At 43.5% G+C, this 16,106-nt stretch overlaps 1 protein-coding gene and 1 long non-coding RNA gene across 16 annotated transcripts in view; one reads left to right on the top strand and one right to left on the bottom strand.

The window, feature by feature from the left end:
- Positions 1-16,106, bottom strand: part of CDH23 (cadherin related 23) — a 509,234-nt gene that overhangs the window by 347,452 nt on the left and 145,676 nt on the right. The gene's annotated exons all lie outside the window — the stretch shown is intronic.
- On the top strand, positions 419-5,997 carry LOC120368744. Its single transcript, XR_005582756.1, has 3 exons — positions 419-708; positions 4,024-4,107; positions 5,867-5,997. It is a non-coding gene; the product is annotated as an uncharacterized LOC120368744 (long non-coding RNA).

Raw genomic sequence — 16,106 nt, 5'->3', positions numbered from 1 at the left:
TCCATCCTGTTGAGAGGTCAATAAAACATGCCTGCCCTTCCCTCACTACCACGGCTGTCTTTCTTCCAACTCATAAACCCAGATATTCGTGCTGTAAAATTTGTAACAAGCAGTAAAAAGGTGGTGGGGAGCAGAGAGATGCTTTTAAAAGACGACCTGTTGTTCTATTGCACAAAAACTTCTATTCACAGACCGGCCAGCTACAACCCCTCGAGGATCCAACAGACTTGCTCTCATCAGGGCTTTTCCATCACATCTTTACGAGTGTCTTTGCAATGCTTGGATTAAAAAAAAAAAAGGGTACAAACTCTACTAATTTTACCACAAGGAAACTATTAAAAGTGGCGTGCAATTCCCCATGCCTGTTCATAGAGGGTATTGGTGGGTAACTCTCTCTTTTCTCATCAGCTGTCTCCTCCTGCCTTGGTCTGTTAGTGAGATCTCAGATCATTCTTTGGGACATCTCAATTGATCACTATATCAGAGAACGTGATATTACGAACAGTGGACCTTGACATCACTGAAGGAATTGGGACAGAGTAATCAGAAAGAAGAAATCAATATAAACACACCAGTAGCTTAGTAATCAATTATGGAAATTCTTCAATAGTTCAATAACTTGGCATTAGAACATGGAGACAGCAAGAACTTCACCTGTTAAGGGGAAATAAACAGCAATGGGGCAAGAAATGCAGAGAGAGTGTGCCAGTACGGTAAAATCTATTCTTTTATATTTGTTGGGGGGTGTCAGGAGTTTTTAAAAAGGGAAAGAGAGTGGCCCTGGAATCTTTAAGGGTATGGAGGGGCACGTCAGTCTTTTCAGCAAACAACTTGGTGCCTTCAAAGGGAAGGTCTTCTATGGTCACCTGCACCTCCTTAAGGAAGCCAGATAGGTGTGACCACAATGCATAACCACCACTATGGAGCTGGATTGGGCTGCTGTGTTGGCTGCATTGAGGGCTGACTGGAGCACTGTTTTGGCTACTAGTTGTCCCTCGTAAATAATAGCTCGGAACTGGTCATGGTGTGACTCTGGGAGCTGTTCAATAAAGGTGTTGAGCTTTGAATAATTGACAGTCAATCATATTTTGTCATTAATGCTTGATAATTTGCAATTCTAAATTGCAATGTGGCAGAGGAATAGGCCTTTCTCCCAAAAGTGGATGGGGGGAAGTGGTAGATGTGGTATATCTTGACTTTAGTAAAGCTTTTGATATGGTCTCGCTTGACCTTCTCATAAACAAACTAGGGAAAAGCAAACTAGATAGAGTCACTATAAGGTGGGTGCAAAACTGGTTGGAAAACTGTTCCCAGAGAGTAGTTATCAGTGGTTCACAGTCATGCTGGAAGGGCATAATGAGTGGGGTCCCGCAGGGATTAGTTCTTGGTCTGGTTCTGTTCAACATCTTCATCAATGATTTAGATAATGGCATACAGAGTACACTTATAATGTTTGTAGACGATACCAAGCTGGGAGGGTTTGCAAGTGCTCTGGAGGATAGGATTAAAATTCAAAATGATCTGGACAAACTGGAGAAATGGTCTGAAATAAATAGTATGAAATTCAATAAGAACAAATGCAAAGTACTCCATTTAGGAAGGAACATTCAGTTGCACACATACAAAATGGGAAATGACTACCTAGGAAGGAGTACTGCGGAAAGTGATTTTGGGGTCATAGTGGACCACAAACTAAATATGAGTCAACAGTATAAAGCTGTTGCAGAAAAGTCATCATTCTGGAACGTATTAGCAGGAGTGTTGTAAGCAAGACACGAGAAATAATTCTTCCACTCTACTCCACTCTGATTAGGCCTCAACTAGAGTATTGTGTCCAGTTCTGGGCACCATATTTCAGGAAGGATGTGGACAAACTGGAGAGAGTTCAGAGAAGAGCAACAAAAATGATTAAAGGTCTAGAAAACATGACCTATGAGGGAAAAATTTAAAAAATTGGGTTTGTTTAGTCTGGAAAAGAGAAGACAGAGAGGACATAACAGTTTTCAAGTATGTAAAAGATTGTTACAAGGTGGAGGAAGAAAAAATGTTTTTCTTAATCTCTGAGGATAGGACAAGAAGCAATGTCTTAAATTGCAGCAAGGAAGGTTTAGGTTGGACATTAGGAAAAACTTCCTAATCATCAGGGTGGTTAAGCACTGGATTAAATTTCCTAGGGAGGTTGTGGAATCTCCATCATTAGAGATTTTAAAGAGCAGGTTAGACAAACACCTGTCAGGAATGGTCTAGATAATGAGTTCTGCCATGGAGTGCAGAGGACTGGACTAGATGACCTCTCAAGGTCCCTTCCAGTTCTATGATTCTATGTGTGGGCTGAACAGGCACTGCTACCAAAGTTTTCAGATCAGCAGCGCAGAGATACAAGTGCACCTACAGCAGAGCACCCATAGAGAGACACATTTCGAAGAAGAAACTACCATTATTTCAGCTAGTTCCTCTCTGTTTTGGCAGGCCCAGCTCACCCGTCTGCACACACATGTAGAAATGTTAAAGGTGCTCAGATAATCATCTGCCTTATATACCGCCCCTGCCATATCAGTCCTGGAGTTCTCCTGAGCAACTCTCAGTGCAACTGGGATGAACTGTATGTTGGTTGTGTAGTATACAGCAGCCAAAGAAAAGTCAAATTATTTGTGGCCAAAGCAATATTTGAACCCTGGCTTATCATAATGAAAAGCTCATACATAATCTATTATCTTTAACAGCTTGGCCCATCCACAACCAAGTTAATTCCCTTAAACTCCATCCTCACAAAGAGAGGTGGTAGACTTTCCATTTTTGTGACTGTGCTCTCCAAGGCAATCACGCCAAGTGCAACACCCCATTAGCTCTCCTCTCTTGTATATTTGAAAACAGGGCATCAAACAAAACAAAACAAAAAACAAACAGAACCAGATGGATCTGTAGCAAACTGAAGATGTGTGACATCTGTAAAAGAACAAATTTTTAGTATACAACACTGTACTTGCTCCCTCATCAAATGGGAAGAGGGAGACATGGGGTTACCATGTGGTGATGTCTATAACAGCACCTTAGTTTTGCATTTCTCCTACAGACACCATGGCAAAGCCACCTTCAAGCAGTACAGCAAAGGTGTCTACATTGAAGATCAGATGTAGGCAGGGAAGGGAAAAATGTAGACCCATTGTTTATGTGATAAACCAGCTTCCAAAGAAATACAATGTGATACAGCAGGTAGAACCATTTCTTTTACTTCTTATTTAGCATCTAAAAAGATGCAAACTAAACAAATGGGGTGAAAGTCTTTGAACAAAGATTTCCAACAGTTTAATATATTGTGGTGCATTACAATAAGAAAATTTACACAAAATGGTTGCTGACACATTTAAATCCTTGACATGTCTATATCCAACTAGCCATGCTCAGGAATTAAAACATGACCCTGTGGAGAGAACTGGGAAACTTCTGATTTATTTTTATTTAAAAAGTGTGACTTAGTATCCCCTCTCACCTTGTATTGTTATCTACCAAGCATGAAGAGGTTAAAACAAGACAAGCCAATGTGGTGCCTGGGGGGAAAATCAGGTAACCATAAATGAACTAGAGAATCACAGAATATCCAAAGATCATTGCATCAACTTGATAAAAGTGTTGTGTGTGTCTGTATGGACTAGGGGGATAATTAATGCAAGTCCCTAGGCAGGTAAACAAGTCTGGAGAAGCATCACTTAGCTGGGGGAAATTGCACAGACTAGCTTTACCTGGTTAGAGAAACTTGGCAAAGGACTGAAAAGCTGTAAAAAGTGACTAGACTGACACAGGAGATGGGGTTGCTCTCACCTGATGCAAGAGCTGACACGAGTCTGTGACTACAGAGTCAGCCTCTGCAGAAAAGGCCTGAGGTATTTTGAAACCCATGAGGTTCCTATGTGGTACTGGTAGACAGGTACAACCTGGTGAACATGTGTATCAGCTGTTTCTTGTTTTATGATATATTTACTCTGCCATTTATTCAGAACAAAAACATTGCATTCTGCTTTGTAGAGGCTGGCTGGTCACTGGTTAACTCTGTCATTGCCCAGGAGAAAACAGGACTACAGTGACTGAAGTCAAGTCAGGCCTGCCAAGGTGAGCATAGTGAATTAATGGCGGGAAGAATTGCAGCCTGGATCCCCCTGGTCCGAAGGGAGAGGAACACAGGTTCCTGCCCCAAGAAAGTAGGGTGACCAGACAGCAACTGTGAAAAATCGGGATGAGGGTGGGGGGTAATAGGCATCTATATAAGACAAAGCCCCAAATATCAGGACTGTCCCTATAAAATCGGGACATCTGATCACCCTACAAGAAAGTGATGGCCAGAGACCTGAGACTTTGGCAGGTGCCCTAAAGGAGGCCACAAAGGGGTCAGAGGTGCAGTTACCTCAGTAACTATGACAAGGACCTCACCAGAAAGATAGAATGGGAGCTAGCCAGCGGCCTTCGAAGTATGTAAAAAGGTCAGCTGAGCCTCCTGCAGATAGATACAGTAGGAGAACAAAAATGAATGAGAACAAACCAAAGGGATATTTTGGAGACTGGAAGTGACAGTGGCCTGGCCATGGCACAAGAAAAGATAGAAAATAGATGACCATAGGGTTTCAAAATCCGTAATACTGTCCCTTAATACTGTCTGCAGGTCTAAAAAGCCAGACCCAAAGATAGTGACTGAGTAATCAGCTATCCCACTATCCAGCTCATGCACCTACATTCAAAAGTTGGCAGGCCTGGATCAACATTCATGTTGCACTCCACATCAGTACCTGGCCCGGGCAAGCTAATGATCCAACCAGAAGACCACATTGGGTAATGGATCCTGATCACGTGACACCTGAGGCACACTGTGCATATGCTAAGAAGATGATGATTCAAAAGTTTACTCCAAGTTAACTGCACATGCAAATTGTCTATTTTGATAGACTTATTAATCTCACTGAGCAAGGCAATCGATATTTCAGTTGCACATTATTGAACATTGCTTTTAAAAAATAGCCTTAACGGCCTTTCAACTGAATTTCTGTGATTTTGTGTCAGCCTCTCAAGCTCACTCTTCCTTCTGAAATCAGGGAAAGTGGCCCAACTGTTACAAAGACCGGGTTTGTCACCAGCAAGTGGAATCCTCTAGAAAGAAAACCTGCAAGAGAGAGATAAGAAGCATCTTCTCCACACATCAGAGTTTAGGGAAGGGACCAACACAAATATTAATGAGACATTTAACTCAGCCTGTTCTGCAATCAATAACACCTGGCAAGGTGCACAATCATACCAAGCGTTTGCATGTCAGTGGGTGGGCTTGGAGGACAGGAATTTTCTGCTAACCCCCTCCTCTGACGTAGTGCAGGTAGCTGTGCAACCTCATTTGCTGCAGCGTATTACTCACCTGCATTAAAGGCAGGCAAGGAGACTACCACATTCATTTTCAACCAGTTATACCCAATAACAGCACCTATCCTAGCCAGTCAGAGTCCATCTTTTTTTCCCAGCCCTTCCAATCATTTAAAATATAATGCATCTGGCTGATCTAGTCAATATTATGCAGCCTTTCACAGAATGTACGTGGCCTAAGGGATGTGTGACCAGCACTAGGATGTCAAGGGGGGGGGGCCCTCTGGAAATGGTGACAGGGTACAACAGGAGGGTTTAATCATGAACCAATGACTCCATCACCAAAAAGAGAACAAAGGAAGATGCAGTGAGAGGAGAAGGGACTAATTCAGAGAGTGTTGCGAAGCTTGTGGCTGCAGAAATGGAGATTACGGTCCAGAGAGTCTATTTACCTTTGTGTGCTTATTACACACAAAACTTTCATTTGTCACTAATCCAGCTTCTCCCAAATTCTGTTCTCTTAAAGATCATCTCTTGTGCAACTAAAAGCTTGAGGTACAGGGACTCAGCATGACCTCGGGGGACAGGAGAGACTGAAAAATAAGACCCTGGGCAGCATTCTGCAGTTATGAACTGGAGACAGTCACTATACAGGAGAGAACTGCGCATCCCTCTCCCTGGCTCCTACTCCTCCCTTCCCCCTCTTCTCCAGCTGCCACATGCTCTTCCATCAGGATTCCCAGGCTGGCGTTTGAGGGAGCTTCAATCACTCCTATCGCGCCGACTGCAGGAAGAGAATGACTTTCAGCTCAATTACCCTTCACATTCCAATTCCATAACGCTCCGATGAGGCTTTTTAACCAAAAACAAAAAAAGCATGTCTGCCGCAGCCCAGCCTGAAGCGCAAACGTGCAGAATGGACGTGACTAATAGACCTCGCTGCTTGCCAAGCCTGCTCCCTGGCCTTGAGATATTTGCTTGCCCTCTCTTCTACCCAACTTGCCTCAGTTTCCCCCTTCTCTTCCCCTCCACCTCTTGGTTGTCTTTCCCCATGGGGTGCCCAGAATGCAATCATTTCACTTACACTCCAGCCTTTGCTCCTCCACCTGACCCCAACCCCATCTAGGGAGAACCAGGTTCTAGAAACACGTGTTAAAGTCATGTGATTGGGGCCAGGAGGAAGCACTATCCCCACTGTATTGGTAACGTGTCTGACACCGAACAGGACATATATCCCAGATAGATTTATATCCCCAGCTGGGATGTTTCAAGAATGTTCCCTCCAGCAGGACACGGCCACTCATGCTCTACTGTGCAGACCTTGGCAGAAGGGGTTGGCCAGGAAACCCAACACACCATGGACCCTTCACTTCTTGGCAAAGCTTCAGAAAAGTAGAGCATGACTAGGAAATGGATCTGCCATCTTCTAAATGAATGCTAACCCCCTACCGGCAGCTTCAAGTGTCCTTATGAAAATACAAGCCTGCGTAAGGAACAGTACATGACAAGGATTTGTGCCCAGTGTGACAAGCCATAGGGATGCAAGCTGGTTGAAAAATGTAGAATTTGCAGGGCAGTTAGAGATAGATTGTGCTTTTAGGGCCTGATTCAGAGCCTACTGAAGTCAAGCCAGTAAGGCACACAGCCCAAGGAGATCCTAGAGGCATTGCACTGAAGGCAGGCTCTGCATCTCCAGAGGCTGAGGGATCTCCTGCTAAAGACTGCAGTATATACTCCCCAAAGACAGGGCCAACTCCAATTCCTCGCACTGAGAGCTGGGACTCTCTGTGAGGCGGCTTGCAGTGCTATCAACACTAACCTCCAACTGTCAAGGACTGAGATGGTGTCTGTGCAGGGGCACAAAGGAGGAGGGCAGGTTCCTTCTGCTTCCTCTTTCTCACCTCTCCCCATCCCCCTGTATGCAGACACAATCTGGCCCTGAGCCATCATAATACATTTGTAAATGGTTAGGGGCCACTAAGACCCCGCATAAACTGCAGCGTTTCTGATGTTCTGAGATGCAGATGCAGCAATTTCCTTGATCTCCTATTGCCTTGGGAATTCATTAATTGGGGTAGCAGCCTTTTTCACAAAATCACCCTCATCAAATGCATAAAATACACATAGCAAAAGAATAACCACCTGTCCTCCCAGCCTCCCAGCAAACTGCAAACTGGGGCAGACACTTCACGGACTATAAAATAGCCACTGCACTGGAACAGCTTTATGCTTTAATATTCTCGCTCTCCCTTGACCAATCTTCAGAAATAAGGACTGGCATGCAGTTCTCAGGGTGGGTAACATTCACTCCAGGGAGACATGAGAGCAAATGAGACTCTATAACTGCACATCTGGCCATGTGTCTTTAGCATATATAATAGTTATTTTATGTGTTGGCTCAGTAGTTCCTGCCCCATGTTGGGCTTGGAGCTCACAATTACACAGATCAGAATTTTTGTTAGCCATTCAGTTTGTTCACTTATTCCAAGCCATAGTATGAAGCAGAGATAGGCCCAAGCTGCAAACTTCTGCTCTGGAGCCACACTGTTCCAAAGTTCAGAGGGGCTTGGATCCTGGGGTTTCATCCTGGACCCATCCCTAACAGAAAGACACAAGTGTTTTCTACTAGCACATTGTCTACTCTGGCAGAGAAACAGGAACTGGAGTCACTAATCTGACACGTTTAACAGAATACATTACCAACCCTTATTCTCTTCCTAAATCTGAGAGTCAGTTTAGTGGTCATGGTAACACTGGCTTAAGCTAGACATAGTAAGTCTAGGCTTGAGCACTATCAATATGGAGTTTGCATGCAAGTATGTACAGATGGCAAAGATCACTCATACACTGACTGAACAGAAGGTGGCCAACTTAATTACACCTCTGCTTCTCTTCCCTAGCTCCCTTGCTTCCCTTACAGTTTGATTTACAACAGCATTTTTATACTATCCTTGCAGTAGGTCCTACAGAGTTCCCACACACTACAATCCCTCTGCTTCTGTTCCACCTCCAGAGGTAGAGCCTTCAATCTACAGACCATGAAGTGCTGCTCAATGCAATCTGAGAGGAAGGAACAGAAGCACCTGACACAGAAAGGACCAAATACCATTCTGTGATCTGATTTTGCAAGTTAGAGCCAAAAACCCATCATCAACTCAACATGTCATAATGGATGTTTCAATGGCAATAAACTAGAGGCACAGCTCCTCTTCTCTCGTCTTCTGCCCATGTCACCAGGACAGATTAATCCTGTCTGCAGTTATTTGGATTGTATTAAAACACAAAGCTTGTGTGCAGATGCACTTTGTTGGTTTCTTGAGTCTCTCTCGCTTATAGCCATTTGTCCAGATTTTTTTTTTTTTTGGGTGAGAGGCTACCTTTAAAGCCCATTGTGTATTATTACACTAAGATCAAAAAGCCAAAAGGGGGAGAGAGCTGGTGCTGGTGACTGAGCCAACAGAATGGGAACCATTGGAGCTGAAAAATAAGGAGAGAGAGTCTGACATTTGGAAAGCAAGGCAGAGTGGCAGAGACACAGCACGAGCAAAGAGACAGGGGAAAAAAAGAGAACTGAAAAAGCATATTTACAAAGCTCATTTACTGCACATTTGCCCAGTTCTGTTGCTCAGAAAGTGGATGGGTCTGAGATCAGCACCACAGCACTGGGGATGATCAAAGAAGTGTGTGCACTGCTGCTCAGCGTCAAATTTTCTTGAAGCCACGGATGGAGTGACATGAAAACAGGCCTTCTTGTAGGAAACAAAATACCTGAACTTAGATCCAACCCAGCTTAGGTAAAGGTTGAACAGTCATTTTGATTTGGTCTGGGCACTAACTGACATTGTCATTTTTATTTAAATTAGTTATAAATAGGAAGAACAGATGAGTTGGGATGGATGTAAAAGTGAACCAGGCCAAGAAGTCCATGGTGAGCTAGCTGAGGCATAGGGAATCTCAAACTAGAGGAGGCTGCAAGAACTGAGCTGGGGATGTAGAGCGGATAAGATGAGACTAAGCAGGTGAAATCTAAAGAACCCAGTCTAAAAAATGTTTGCTGCTTCTAAGTCCAGGTTCTGTTTGAGATTTGGTCCAGTATTCATGTGACACTGAATATCATTACAGGACTACTCATCCTTAAGTGCAGGCAGCAAATTATTCAGCCAAATGAGACGTAAACAAGGCAGGATTGAACTGGGCAGTAAATGAAGGACAGAAATGAGTCTTCACGTGCAGCAATAGGTAACAACCAATCGTGTTCCCTGGTGACTGTGAAATTTGAGAGAGAGCATTTGTGAACACGATCATTGAGGACAGTTTCACATTTGTGAGACATGGACATACAAGACTGGCATCTCCAAGGCTAAAGGTCAAACATTTTCAAATGTGACTTCTAATTTTAGGTGCTCAACCAGAAAGATCCACAGCCTGATTTTCACCACAACTCTGGTTAATGTCAATTTAAGTTGTGAGGGCTTAGCCCCACTGAAAGTGAGGAAAGTGTCTCAAGTCAGGTACCTAAGAATTATGGCACCCTGAAATTATAGGTCCCTTAGAAGTTTTTGGCCTTAACTTCACTGTGTCTCAACTTCCCTATCTATATAATGGGGATAATATGTACCCACCTCAAAAGACTGTTGTGAAACTCAACTCATTAATATTTGTAAAGAGCTTTGATATCCTAAGATGGAAGGCACTGTACATATGTGCACAGAATTCATAATTAAAGGGGCAGAACTCTAGATACTGGGAATATTGAAGGGACGAGTAGCAGAAGGTGGAGTGTTTAAAAACAAAATCAATAGTTTAAGTAAAAATGTGTTAAAGAGTGGCAGGCCCAAGCAAATCTAGTTCAAGGTTTGGTTTTCAGGTCAGATCTCCATCTTTTTAGCCAGCCAAATGGGAAAGCCACACAATCATACTTCACCCTGGAAATGATGGGGATCACCTGCTGCTGTGCTGAAATAAATCTCCTTCCCCTTGTAGGTGGGATGTTGATGAAAAGGAGTCATCTTGCTCCTCTTGACCAAGGAAGATCACCACAACGCAAATCTTTAAAAGGAGATGGGTGCATATTTCAGAGGTGGCGGTGGATCTTCTGTAAAGCATGCCTAATGGGCACTCAAAGCAATTTGGTCCCAAATTTGATCTAACTAATAATAGGTTTCAAGTGTCCTTTACATTCAAAGGTTAAATGTTCAAAACTTGGTACCTAAGTTATGCCTGAAAAAGACAGACCCGTGACAACCATATATCTGCATGTACACAGACCAGGTACCAATCTCCATACCCAAGTGTCTGTTTAATTCACAGAGTCCTGTGTCAGAGTGTATGCACACACATATTGTGTGCAACCAATCTAGGCTCCAAGCCTGAAAAGATATCCCCAAAGTATCTGTTTCTGTTAGAATAAATCATATAACTGGCAAAAGATAATTATTATTTTTTTTGGTAACGTTCTTTGATGTTCCACACCATGTAGTTACTCCATGCGAGTTCCCCCTACTGCCTGATTTGCAACAAACCATTAACAAGCAAACCTATTTCCAGAGGGAGCCACACACCTACGGACATAAATGCTGATGCCAATACACAAAAAGAGAAGTAAACAAAGAGGAACCATGTCATTTCTATTCCATTAGAAACTTCAATGCAAGGAATCAATGTTTACTGATTAGAAAAAAAGGACAACTGGTAGCAAAAGATATTTCATTTTTCAAGCTACTAGGAGCATTTTATAAACTGTGCACAGCAAAAATGTAAAACCAAAACTAATAGCCAACAGCACTTCTCCATTACTTAGTCACTTCTAGACTAAAAAAGTCCTCCTTGGTGCTGTGTGGTCTGCAACATCATGGGCTTGAACTAGTCTGTATTCACTCATGGAAAGAGTCAATAGCACAGGCTATCACCAGGCTCCAAAACTAAGGTCTTAACAAGAATGCTTTGCTTCCAATTGGGCTGAGGGCTGCTAAGAAGCCATCATTGCTAGAAATAAGTGGTAATGCCAAGCTCACAGGTTTGCCATGAATTCAGGTGGGTCTTGAAAAGACAGGCATTGTTTTTCCTGGGAACTGAAAGGAGCTATACTTTGGCTGACTTTTAGTGTTTGTTAACTTCCTACTACTTTCCTCACGCCCCCTTGCTTACTGCAACCCCCCCAAACACAAAAAAGTGTTCAGCGTCATGAGCAATGTCTCAAGAAGATTATGTGGAGAAGACGACATTGTCACAGCTTTGGAAGCCAATCAGAGGAGGAATTGGGGCTAGCTTTATGTGCAATGATTAATATGGAGTATATATGTACTGGGGATGAGGGGCTTGGGAAGTGTGTTTATCCTCACTATGCTAATGCTAGATGGATGACTGCCTGCTTATCCAGGTTCAGCTCTCACCTTTCCCCTCTCTCTTTCAGGTGTGCATTGTTGGTAGAATTCTTCTGGGTATAGTTTTTCTTATTCTGCCCTGAAATGATTCCTTTGGCTCTAGGAATCTTATTTTCCCAAGGTGACAGCTTCACTGCAGATGCATAGAATTATCTGCTGCCCCACATACTCCTCTCCTTGACATCCACATCTGCCATTTTCTCCCCTTTCTACCTTTCTCTGTCCCACTTCGTCCACCCCAGGGGAACCTGTTTGGTTGGAATGGAATGATTATTTTTAATTTTTAGGTTGTTTTTCCCCTCCTCTTTTGCTGCAGTATCCCTCCCCACACAGCCAAAGCGTTGTCTCGTGGAAATGACTGTAATCTCCAGCGCACTTTAGACATTACTTCCACGCCATTTGGAGTTTTCCGCCCCAGTAGTTTCCTGTTACATTTCTCATTTCGCTTCTTCGGCACATGTTTTAAAGAGTCAGGATCTTGTATATGCCAGTGAACTGGGACAAATAGCAGGACTCCCAGAGGTGGAGAATTTTTACCCTCTGATTTTGAGGAAATAGCTCATTCAGGGAGGGGTAAGTTTCCAGAAAGGTTTTGAAGTTTTTGCTATGATTTATTAGAGCATGTACCACCAAGAGAGACAAGGGGCTGGAAATTCTCAGGCTTACCAGGCACTCTACCTTGCCAGAGCTGCTTATACAGACATCAGGATTCAAGTGATGGAGCAGGGATATTTGATAACCTCTGAATCTTGTGAAAGATCCTTCTGCCCTCCAGTATCCATCCCCATCACTAAAACTCCCCCATTTATTCTTTTCCCTGTGTGGCACAATTCACCACATTTTTAATAAACTACTTACCCACTTCAAAGTTTTTGACATTTGGATCCTATTGCAAACTGATTGTGTGCACATATGTCTGATAAGAATGGTGCAGAATCCTTTGGGCCAAATTCTGCATTTGTTTACACCTGTGTAACCCCTTTTACTTATGTTCATCTGCCATGGGAGGAGAAATTGAAGGCCAAAGCTAGGATCTGGTCCCAGAACAATAGCCTTTCATCTTGGAGAACCTCCATCAACCTGAGGTCAGCAAACCCAAAGCACCTCATGAACTTCTCTTTGCTTATGCTAACAGTGAAATTTGTTTATCGTGAAAATGGATATTTGCATATATTTAAAATTCAACTCCACAGCTAAATATCACCATTTCAGCCAGCACACACTGCATAACACCTTTCCCAAATCGGGAGGTAGGTAGGGGGACAAGACAGCAACTGTGAAAAATCAGGACAGAGAATGGGGGGGGTAATAGGCACCTATATAAGACAAACCCCCAAATATTGGGACTGTCCCTATAAAATTGGGACATCTGGTCACCCTAGAGGTACGTGAGAGTAAACTCAGCCTGCTGATTTCTGCATTATTCGGGTTCCGTGCTCCCTATTTACACTTGCTGGATTCTGTTTGCTCTTTTTTTCAGTGTCTGTGTGTGCACGCATGTGAGAGCTGGAGAAGTGGGGATAGGATGTGGTCAATAGCACAGTCTCTCAACAACCTATGAAAGAGACCTTGCCTTGCCTCTACTGGCAGAACTTTGACGTTTACAATTTTTCTAATGTAAAGACACATTTTAATGTTCAAACAATCACAGCAGTCAGAAATTGACCAGTCTCCATGGATCACACACACGCTGGCAGGGTGAGGGGAGCTATGAATGTCGCTTTTTCTGGGATATTATATTCTACCTAGAGATTACAGATCAAATTAAACCTTCTCAAAGACCTTATCTAGCTGAGAGCTGTTTTTTTTTTTTAAACAGATGGACATTACGCTTCCATTTAAGATAACTAAAGGAAAGCACATCCTTCTCACTGCATGCCTCACACTGCCACTTGTTTGCTGTACAAAGTTGGGAAGTAATTAAAGGTTGCTAAGAAATCAAAGAAAATTATTACCATTCCACCAGCTAGAAAGGAGCTTGGTGCCCAAAACCCCCCTCCCCACAAAGTGAGCCCATTGTGACCAGCTCTTCAAGTATCTGAGAGAAAAGATGTAGATCTTGTTGTTTTGCCCACAAATTAACCTGTCAGAGCTAATAGGGGCTGGAATTTAACCCAAGCACAAATAAATACAAATTAAAAACAATACAGCATCAGTATATAGTATAGAATAAAAAAAGCGCCAACGCCTGCAATGATGTAAACAAAATACTCAAATAAATCTAAGCCCCCATGATATGTCTAAAGTTCACACGCATTGTGAATGGATGGGACATGGCACTGGAAATGTCTAACATTCACTTGCTGCAGGGGATTGTTACACTTCTGTGAAATGGGGACATGTCACAATGTAGAGTTCCTGTGAGCACAAGTGGAATCCATCACTGTCCCGTCTTCCTACGTGCATTCCAGGCAACCAAGAGCAGGTTACTTCCATTAGTTTACAGAACTGGCCAGACTGAAGCAGCACTGCTCGAGGAAGATTTCCAAGTGGGGAAGCATAAAAGCCTGAATGGGTCAGGGAGCTTTAGGCAAGATGTGGAAATATTTTATCAAAACAATAATGCTGGACCAGGGCATGTAATTACATTGTCTGTCTCACACACATGCATGCCCAGCAAGTGTACTCAGCAGTGAACTTCTTGCCACCTGCACACCCAAAGCATGTCAGTACAGTGCGATATCCTTTTAGCCGTATTTTCTGCTCTCCACCTCCTTTCACAAAGTATAAGCAGAGATCCTTTCCATGGGCTGTAGCCCAAGTGCAATCACAAAACTAAGACTAACGAACAGACACTTTACAAACCAATAGCATTTTCTAGAGGGTTTGAGGGCACTAACATCTAAATAAACTCCTTGTCCTGACACTGTGTGCACACAGCTCCCAGTTTGCTCTCTCACATACAGTCCACACACCTCAGACATAGTAAACTATTCCCCTAACACTGTAGGTGCTCATTGTAAATCATCTAAAGACAATGCCTCCTTTAGGCTCCCTCTGCCTAACAGAGCTTTAAGGCCAGTCTCTGGATGGCGTGGGCAATCACCTAGAGTGTCAAAAAACAGCAGTGTCAGGGGAGTCAGACATCATCAAAAAAGGAGTCAACCACGAATATGAACTACAAAGCAGAGGTTATTATGCCTACCAGACTGTCAGGAAAATTTTAGAAACTAAATCTGTGAGTTGGAAGGGAGCAGTAGTTAGGTTGAAGGACTCTCCACTGACAGCAGTTTGAATCCAAATTGAGAGTGTTACTCTTCACTTCACTATGTGGGCTTTATTCCAGAGTAAGCACACTGGAATTGTTCATGTTTCACCAGCATAAAACTAGCATAAGAGTTCAGCACTCAAGCCCAGGGACTCTAGGTGTGGTGTATGGGGCAGCACAAACTGTTACCCTTAAGGTCCATGTAAGACACTCATATCTAGAGTGTGCACTGGGGATGGGGAGGTCTAATGGGCTCCAGCATCTTTCTAGAGGATGTTCTATTACCTTCATCTCTGGCCCAACAGGGAAGCTCTGCTGACTGCACTCTTGAAGTTCCCACACAGCAGTACAAGTAGCTTCAATGAGCAAGCACCACAGCACTGGCAGCTCACAAATATTTCAGCCCTTATCTGGTCTAGCACCTCCTTCCAATGCTTGCTTGCCCCACGGCCCTCTCACTCTCCAGGACTCGGGGTGCTTTCTGTTTTTGACTCAGCCTTCCAGCCTAGTCAATATATAGTTTTCCCTTCTGGGGTATCAAAGCCCCTCCGGACCAAGTGTCTGCATACCATTCCAAGCAGTCCCCCTTGGCATTTCCTGCTCTGTGCCACTTTCTCAGTGGCTGGTCAAGGAACACAGGCGCACCCGCTACTTTGGGTTCCAGTCCAGGGACCTGATCAGAAGCAACCAAGGTCTAAACAGTCTCAAACCTTGCTGCTTTTTCCTACTCTGCCTTCCACAGGCTTTCTTCCCTGAAACTCCTCTGAGAAAACCCTTCCCACAGAGCTTGGATTTCAATAATTTTGCTCCCCCTTGGGTTTATTCCTAGCCTTCTGTCTGTATCAAGAGAGTGACTGCAGACTCTCTCCTCTCCCAACAGCCCCTTTCTGCTGCAAACTTCCTGGCTTTATACAAGTTCAGCCAGCCCTTGCCCATCTGGGCTTCATCATCAATTAACTTTATCAATCAAGTCTGACTTCCCCCCACCCCTCATAGGTGCAGCCTGTAAGGTTAATTGGCCCCTCGTGAACCACCCTAACCCCTTCAGGGTTGGTGTGGAGTGAACACCCCATCACAAGGAACAAGAGCTATTGGCTGATCTCCCTAGATTTCTGCATGTCCAACTCTCAATGGGGTCTAAACCCCAAATAAATCCATTTTACCCTCTATAAAGT

This window comes from Mauremys reevesii, linkage group 7 (assembly GCF_016161935.1).
Source record: "Mauremys reevesii isolate NIE-2019 linkage group 7, ASM1616193v1, whole genome shotgun sequence".
NCBI classification, from domain to species: domain Eukaryota; kingdom Metazoa; phylum Chordata; order Testudines; family Geoemydidae; genus Mauremys; species Mauremys reevesii.
This window is presented reverse-complemented; position numbering and strand designations above follow the sequence as displayed.